Raw genomic sequence first — 7,383 nt, forward strand, 5'->3', positions numbered from 1 at the left:
ATGGCTGCAGTCACCATCTGCAGTGATTTTGGAGCCCCCAAAAATAAAGTCTGACACTGTTTTCACTGTTTCCCCATCTATTTCCCATGAAGTGATGGGACCGATGCCATGATCTTTGTTTTCTGAATGTTGAGCTTTAAGCCACCTTTTTCACTCTCCACTTTCACTTTCATCAAGAGGCTTTTCAGTTCCTCTTCACTTTCTGCCATAAGGGTGGTGTCATCTGCATATCTTAGGTTATTGATATTTCTCCCAACAATATTGATTCCAGCTTGTGTTTCTTCCAGTACAGCTTTTCCCATGATGTGAAGACAAGTATTATATTAAAATGCTTTTATTGGTAAATATTTATCCTGTTTGTACCCAACTAATCATAGCATGTTGAGAACATGTAAATATCCTCCTTCATTTATGGAACACTTAACCAGAGGCTTACAAAGTTTTAACAAGTCTTGGCTTTGTAAGAATTTTAAAAGCTTAAACTTCTACATGCAGGAACATCCTGAAGATACTGTAGGCACATTTGAAGACAAGACTAAAAGTGTTTACACAAATTTGAGATTTGTCAAAATGCTGTGTAAGAGCTTTTTAGCAAAATGTAGGTTCATTTGAATTTTATCAGTACTCAAATATGAAGCATTGCAATTTGAATTAGCCCTTCATACTATATGTTTATATGTAGAAGAAAGGATCTTCCCAGGTGGTGCTAGTGGAAAAGAACTCTGTCTGTCAATGTAGGTGACATAGAGGACGTGGGTCTGATCCCTGTGTTAGGAAGATACCCTGGAAATGGCAGCCCACTCCAATATTCTTGCCTGGAGAATCCCATAGACAAAGGATCCTTCTGGGCTACAGTCCATGGTGTCACAATAGTTGGACAAAACTGAAACAACTTAGCAAGCTTGTGCAGGAAAAAAAAAAAAATCAGTTCATCTGATGGCCATGACAGAGGAAAAGGACTCCATTACTCAAAACATGAGCTGAGTGCTTTCCTCTCAAAAGTCAATCATAAGAACTAATATGTTGAAATTAAATCTGACTAGGGGCTGTCAAGAGACTTATGAGGAAAAATAATCACATGAACTAAGATCTTGAGAAATTTAACTGTTACTTCTCACTCATTTTTCTATTCAAAATTTTACTTAATCAAACCTTGAAAAATAGATTTCATTCATCTTAACAGTAAAGTATTTTTATTACTTTAAAAATACAGTTATGTCACTGTTCCAAAACTATGTTATCAGAAATTCCTTATTCACCCCACCTTTAATAACATAGTTTTATTTTTTAAAAGCATACATTGCTATTTAAAAAGATCTTATGAAACTACATGTTTTCTTCTTTACTGCCTGTGTCTCTTCGTTCTCTTCAGGTGTTAGTAAGAAGAACTCCATGGGTCTCATTTACTCAATATTCATATTCTTACTTTGAGATTATTTTTGTTGTAGTTGTTTGAATGAAACAGGACTTCATAAATATTTGTTGAATGGATGAGTAAATAAAAAATACCTTAAAATGTTCTTGCCTAATTACATTTATTTCTATGTATACAGATTTAGAAATAAACATGTAAGTTAATTACTCCATAATTATTATATGGTAAGATTCATAAAAGCTTATTCATCATTTATATACACATATATTTATGGTGTTCTCTTTAAAAAGCTACAAAAAGTGCTGTAAATATTGAAAGTGGAGCTACAATTACTCCTCCTCATATATCTTTTTTTTTTTTTTTTTTTATCTTGGAGTCTAGATGATTAACAATGCTGTTATAGTTTCAGGTGGAGAGCAAGGGGACTGAGTGTTAACATATACCTATATTCATTCTCCCTCAAACTCGTTCCTACCCAGGTTGCCACATAGCACTGAGCAGAGCCCCTGTGCTATAAAATAGGTCCTTATTGGTTATCCATTTTAAATATGTCAGTGTGCACTTGTCCATCCCAAACTTTCTAACTATCCCTTCTCCCCTTCCTTCCTACTGGCAACCATAAGTTTGTCCTCTGAGTCTGTGAGTCTCTTTTTATTTTGCAAATAAGTTCATTTGTGTCGTGTTTTTTAGATTACTCATAAAAGGGATGCCATATGAGGTTTATGCTTCTCTTCATACTTCATTAAGTATGACAATCTCTAGGTCCACCCATGTTGCTACAAATGGTATTATTTCATTATTTGTAATCGATGAGTAATATTCCATTGTATACATGTATCACATTTTCTTTACCCATTCCTTTGTTGATGGTCATTTAGGCTGCTTCCATGTCTTGGCTACTGTAGAGTGCTGCAATAAACACTGGGGTGCATGTATCCTTTTGGACCATGTTTTTCTCTGAATATATGCCCAGGAGTGGGATTATAGTATCATTTGTTAAATCTATTTTTTTAATTTTTAAGGAACATCCAAGTTGTTCTCCATGGTGGTTGTACCAGTTTATATTCCCACCAAAAGTGTATGGGCATTCACTTTTTTCCACACCCTCTAGCATTTATTGTTTGTGGATTTTCTGAAGATAGCCATTTTGATTGGTGTGAATTGATATTTCATTGTAGTTTTGGTGTATCTCTAGTAATTAGTAATGTTGACCATCTTTTCATGTGTCTCTTGGCCTTCTGTGTGTCTTCTTTGGAAACATGATCATTTAGGTCTTCTGCTCATTTTTGATTGGATTATTTTGGTAATGTGCTTCATAAGCTGTTTGTAGATTTTGAAAGCTAATCCTTTATTGGTCACATCATTAGCAATATGTTATCCCAGTCTCTGTGTTTGTTTGTTTGTTTGTTTGTTTTTGCTTGTTAACTCTTTCCTTTGCTGTGCAGATGTTTTAAGTTTAAGTAGGTTCTACTTGTATATTTTTGTTTTTATTTCCATTATTCTAGAAGATGGATAGAGAAAAATGTTGATGCAATTTATGTTAGATTGGGTTTGACCTATGTTTTCCTCTAGCAATTTTATAGTGTCTGTTCTCATTTTTAGGTTCTTAATCTACTTTGAGATTATTTTGTATATGATAGTAAAGAATGATCTAATTTCGATTTTTTAACACATTGCTGTCCAGTTTTCCCATCACCACTTGTTGAAGAAACTATATTTCCAATATTATAGAGTCTTGCATCCTTTGTCATAGATTAATTGCCCATAAGTACATGGGTGTATTTTAGGAATTTCTATTTGTTCCATTGATCCATGTTGCTATATATATTTTTTCTTTCTTTCTTTTTTTTGCCAGTTTCATAATTTTTTGATGGCTATAACTTTGTCATATAGTCTGAAGTCAGGGAGTCTGATTCTTCTGGCTCTGATTTTCTTTCTGAAGATTGCTTTCACTATTCAAGTTCTTTTGTGTCGCCATACAAATTTTAAGTTTTTTGTTCTAGTTATGTTCTAGTTCCATTGCTAATTTGATAGGTATTGTGCTGAAACTGTGAACTTCCTTGGATATTATAGTCAATTTGATAATATTGATCCTTCCAATCCATGAAAGTGGTTTATCTTCCCATCTGTTTGTGTCTTCTTCAATTTCTTTCATCAATATCTTTTAGTTTTCATAGTAAAAGTATTTGTCTCCCTAAGTAGGTTGATTCCTAGATATTTTATTATTCTTGAAGCAATGGAATATGGAACTGTTTCTTTAATTTCTCTTTCTGATCTTTTTGAAATGCAACTTTCTGAGTGTTGATTTTGTAACCAGCAGTGTTACCTAATTTACTGATGAGCTTTAGTACTTTTCTGTTAGAGTAATTAGGATCTTTTCTATATAGTACCGAGGTCAGCAGGTGCCCAATATTCTACTGGAGAAGAGTAGAGAAATGATCCAAAACAGATTAAATGGCTGAGCCACAGCAGAAACAACACCCAGCTGTGGATGTATCTGGTGATGAAAGTAAAGTTTATGTTGTAAAGAATAACATGGCATAGGAACCTGGAATGTTAGGCCCAAGAATCATGGTAAATTGGAAGTGGTCAAATAAGAATGGCAAGAATTAACATCAACATTTTAGATATGAGTGAACTAAAATGGACTGGAATGGGCAAATTTAATTCCGATGACCATTATATCTACTACTGTGGACAAGAATTGCTTAGAAGAAATGAAGTAGCCCTCATAGTCAACAAAAGATTCTGAAATGTAGTACTTGGCTGCAATCTCAAAAAAATCAAGCTGACCTTGGTTCGCATCCAAGACAAACCATTCAGTATCACAGTAATCCAAGTCTATTCCCCAAACACTAATGGTGAAGAAGCTGAAGTTGAATGGTTCTATGAAGAACTATAAGACCTACTAGAACTAACACCAGGAAAAATGACCTTTTCATTTTAAAGACTAGAATACAGAAGTAGGAAGTCAAGAGATACCTGGAGTAATAGGCAAGTTTGGCCTTTGAGTACAAAATGAGGAAGGACAAAGGCTAAAAGAGTTCTGCCAAGAGAACACACCGTTCACAGCAAACACCCTCTTCCAACAATACAAGAGATGACTTTACATATGGACGTCACCAGATGGTCAATACCGAAATCAGATTGATTATATTCTTTGCAGCCAAAGATGGAGAAGCTCGATACAGTCAGCAAAAACAAGACCAGGAGCTGACTGTGGCTCAGATCATGAACTCCTTATTTCCAAATTCAGACTTAAAATGAAGAAAGTAGGGAAAACCACTAGACCAATCAGGTATGATTTAAATCTAATCCCATATGATTATACAGTGGAAGTGACAAATAGATTCAATGGTTTAGATCTGAGACGGAATGCCTGAAGAACTATGGATGGACATTCGTGACATTGTACAGGAGGCGGTGATCAAAACCATTACAAAGTAAAAGAAATGCAAAAAGGTTGTCTGAGGAGGCCTTACAAATAGCTGAGAAAAGAAGAGAAGCAAAAGGCAAAGGAGAAAAGTAAAGATGTTTCCATTTGAAATCAGAGTTCCAAAGAAAAACAAGGAGAGATAAGAAAGCCTTACTAAGTGATGAATGCAAAGAAATAGAGGAAAACAATAGGATGGGAAAGACTAGAGATCTCTTCAAGAAAAAATAGTGATACCAAGGGAATATTTCATGCTAAGATGAGCACAATAAAGAATACAAACAGCATAGACTGAAGAGAAGCAGAAGATATTAAGAAGAAGTGGTAAATATACACAGAAGAACTATACAAAAGAGATCTTAATGACCCAGATAACCATGATGGTGTGATCACTCACCTAGAGCCAGACATCTTGGAGTGTGAAGTCAAGTGGGCCTTAGGAAGCATCACTATGAACAAAGCTAGTGGAGGTGATGGAATTCCAGCTGAGCCATTTCAAATCCTAAAACATGATGCTGTTAACATGTTGCACTCAATATGTCAGTAAATTTGGAAAACCTGGCAGTGGGCACAGGACTGGAAAAGGTCAGTTTTCCTTCCAATCTCAAAGAAAGGCAATGCCAAACAATGTTCAGAGTACTGTATAATTGCACTATTTCACACACTATCAAATTAATGCTCAAAATTCTCCAAACTAGGTTTCAATAGTACATGAACTGAGAACTTCTGTATGTTCAAGCTGGATTTAGAAAAGGCAAAGGATACAGCGATCATTTTGCCAACATCTGTTGGATCATAGAAAAAGCAAGAGAGTTCCAGAAAAATATCTACTTCTGCTTTACTGACTATGCCAGGGCCTTTGACTGTTTGTATCACAACAAACTGTGGAAAATTCTTAATTAGATGAGAATACCAGACAACCTTATCTGTCTCCTGTGAGACCTGTGTGTGGGTCAAGAAAGAATAGTTAGAACTGTACATGGAGGGGGAAGGGGAGAAGATGGCGGAGGAGTAGGATGGGGAGAACATTTTCTCCCCCACAAATTCATCAAAAGAACATTTAAACGCTGAGTAAATTCCACAAAACAACTTCTGAATGCCAGCAGAGGACATCAGGCACCCGGAAAAGCAACCCAGGTCTTCAAAAGGAGGTAGGAAAAAATATAAAAGACAAAAAAAGAGACAAAAGAGGGAGGGATGGAGTTCTGTCCCAGGAAGAGAGTCTTAAAAAGAGAGGTTTCCAAACACCAGGAAACCTTCTCACTGCTGAATCTGTGCCGAGCCTTGGAAGCACAGAGGGCAACATAAAAGGGAGGAAAAATAAATAAACAATTAAAACCTGCAGATTACGAGCCCTACGGTAACTCCCCCAGCAGAGAAGCAGCGCAGACACCTGCACATGCCACTAGCCAGCGGGGGCTGGGCAGGGAGGCGCGGCGCAGGATGCTTCGCTTAGAGTAAGGATCTGGCCTGAATACCCCGAGCGCTATCTGAGTGAAATAATTTGGGCTAGCAAACCAGACTGTGGGATATCTACCACGTGAAAAGCCAGCCCTAACCTAAGACACCGCCAGGCCCACGCACAGAACAAAGGACTGAACAGAGATAGCCGGCTGCAGACCATCCCCCTCTGGTGACAGGCAGCCAGAGCCGGAAGGAGGCAATTGCAGCCCCAGAGAGACATTATCTATAAAACTGTAAGCAGGCTTCTTTGCTAACTAAAACTTCTTGGGGAGTCTGGATGGTCAACATCCGCCTGAGAAGGTGCGCCAGTTGTACACCTAGATAACCGAGCGGCGGGGAGGCGATAAGTCGCAGCAGTTGCGCTCACCAAACACCTCATCACCTGAGCTGCTCGGACCTGGGAAGGGCACAAAACGCAGGCCCAACCGAGTCTGCGCCTCTGAAGACTACCCGAGTGCCTGAACATGAGCGGCTTGGACCTAGGATGTGCAAGCAGCCCAGGGCCGGCCACAGATGGTTCCCGGCGGAGCAACCTAGAGCCTGAGCAGTGTGGGCAGGGAGTCTACACATGCCGTGAGTGGGGGCAGACCCAGTGTGGTTGAGGCACTGCGAGCACACGCCATTGTTATTTGTTTGCAGCGTCCCTCCCTCCCCACAACGCGACTGAACAAGTGAGCTTAAAAAAAAAAGTGTCCACCACAGTTCCCTTTGTGTCAGGGTGGAAACCAGACACTGAAGAGACGAGCAAACAGAAGAAGCTATAACAGAGGGAACCGCCTTGGAAGCTACAGGCAATAGATTAAAACCCTGTGGTTAGTACCGTCTACATAGGAAGGGGCCTACAGATCTTGAGAAATATAAGTCAGACCAAGGAACTAGCTGAAAATGAACTGACCCCACAATACCCACAACAAAACCAGAGAAAGTCCTAGATATATTTTTACTAATTTTACGATCATTCTTTTTTTCTTTTTTTTTAAAGTTTTTTAAAAAATTTTAAGTCCTCTATTATTCCTTTAATTTTCACTTTTATAAACTACTATTACTTTGCAAAAAAAAAAAAAACCTATTTTTTAAGCAAACTTCATATATATATTTTTTATAATTTTTG

This window comes from Bison bison, unplaced genomic scaffold (genome assembly GCF_000754665.1).
Source record: "Bison bison bison isolate TAMUID 2011002044 unplaced genomic scaffold, Bison_UMD1.0 scf7180017864358, whole genome shotgun sequence".
Classification (NCBI taxonomy): Eukaryota; Metazoa; Chordata; class Mammalia; order Artiodactyla; family Bovidae; genus Bison; species Bison bison.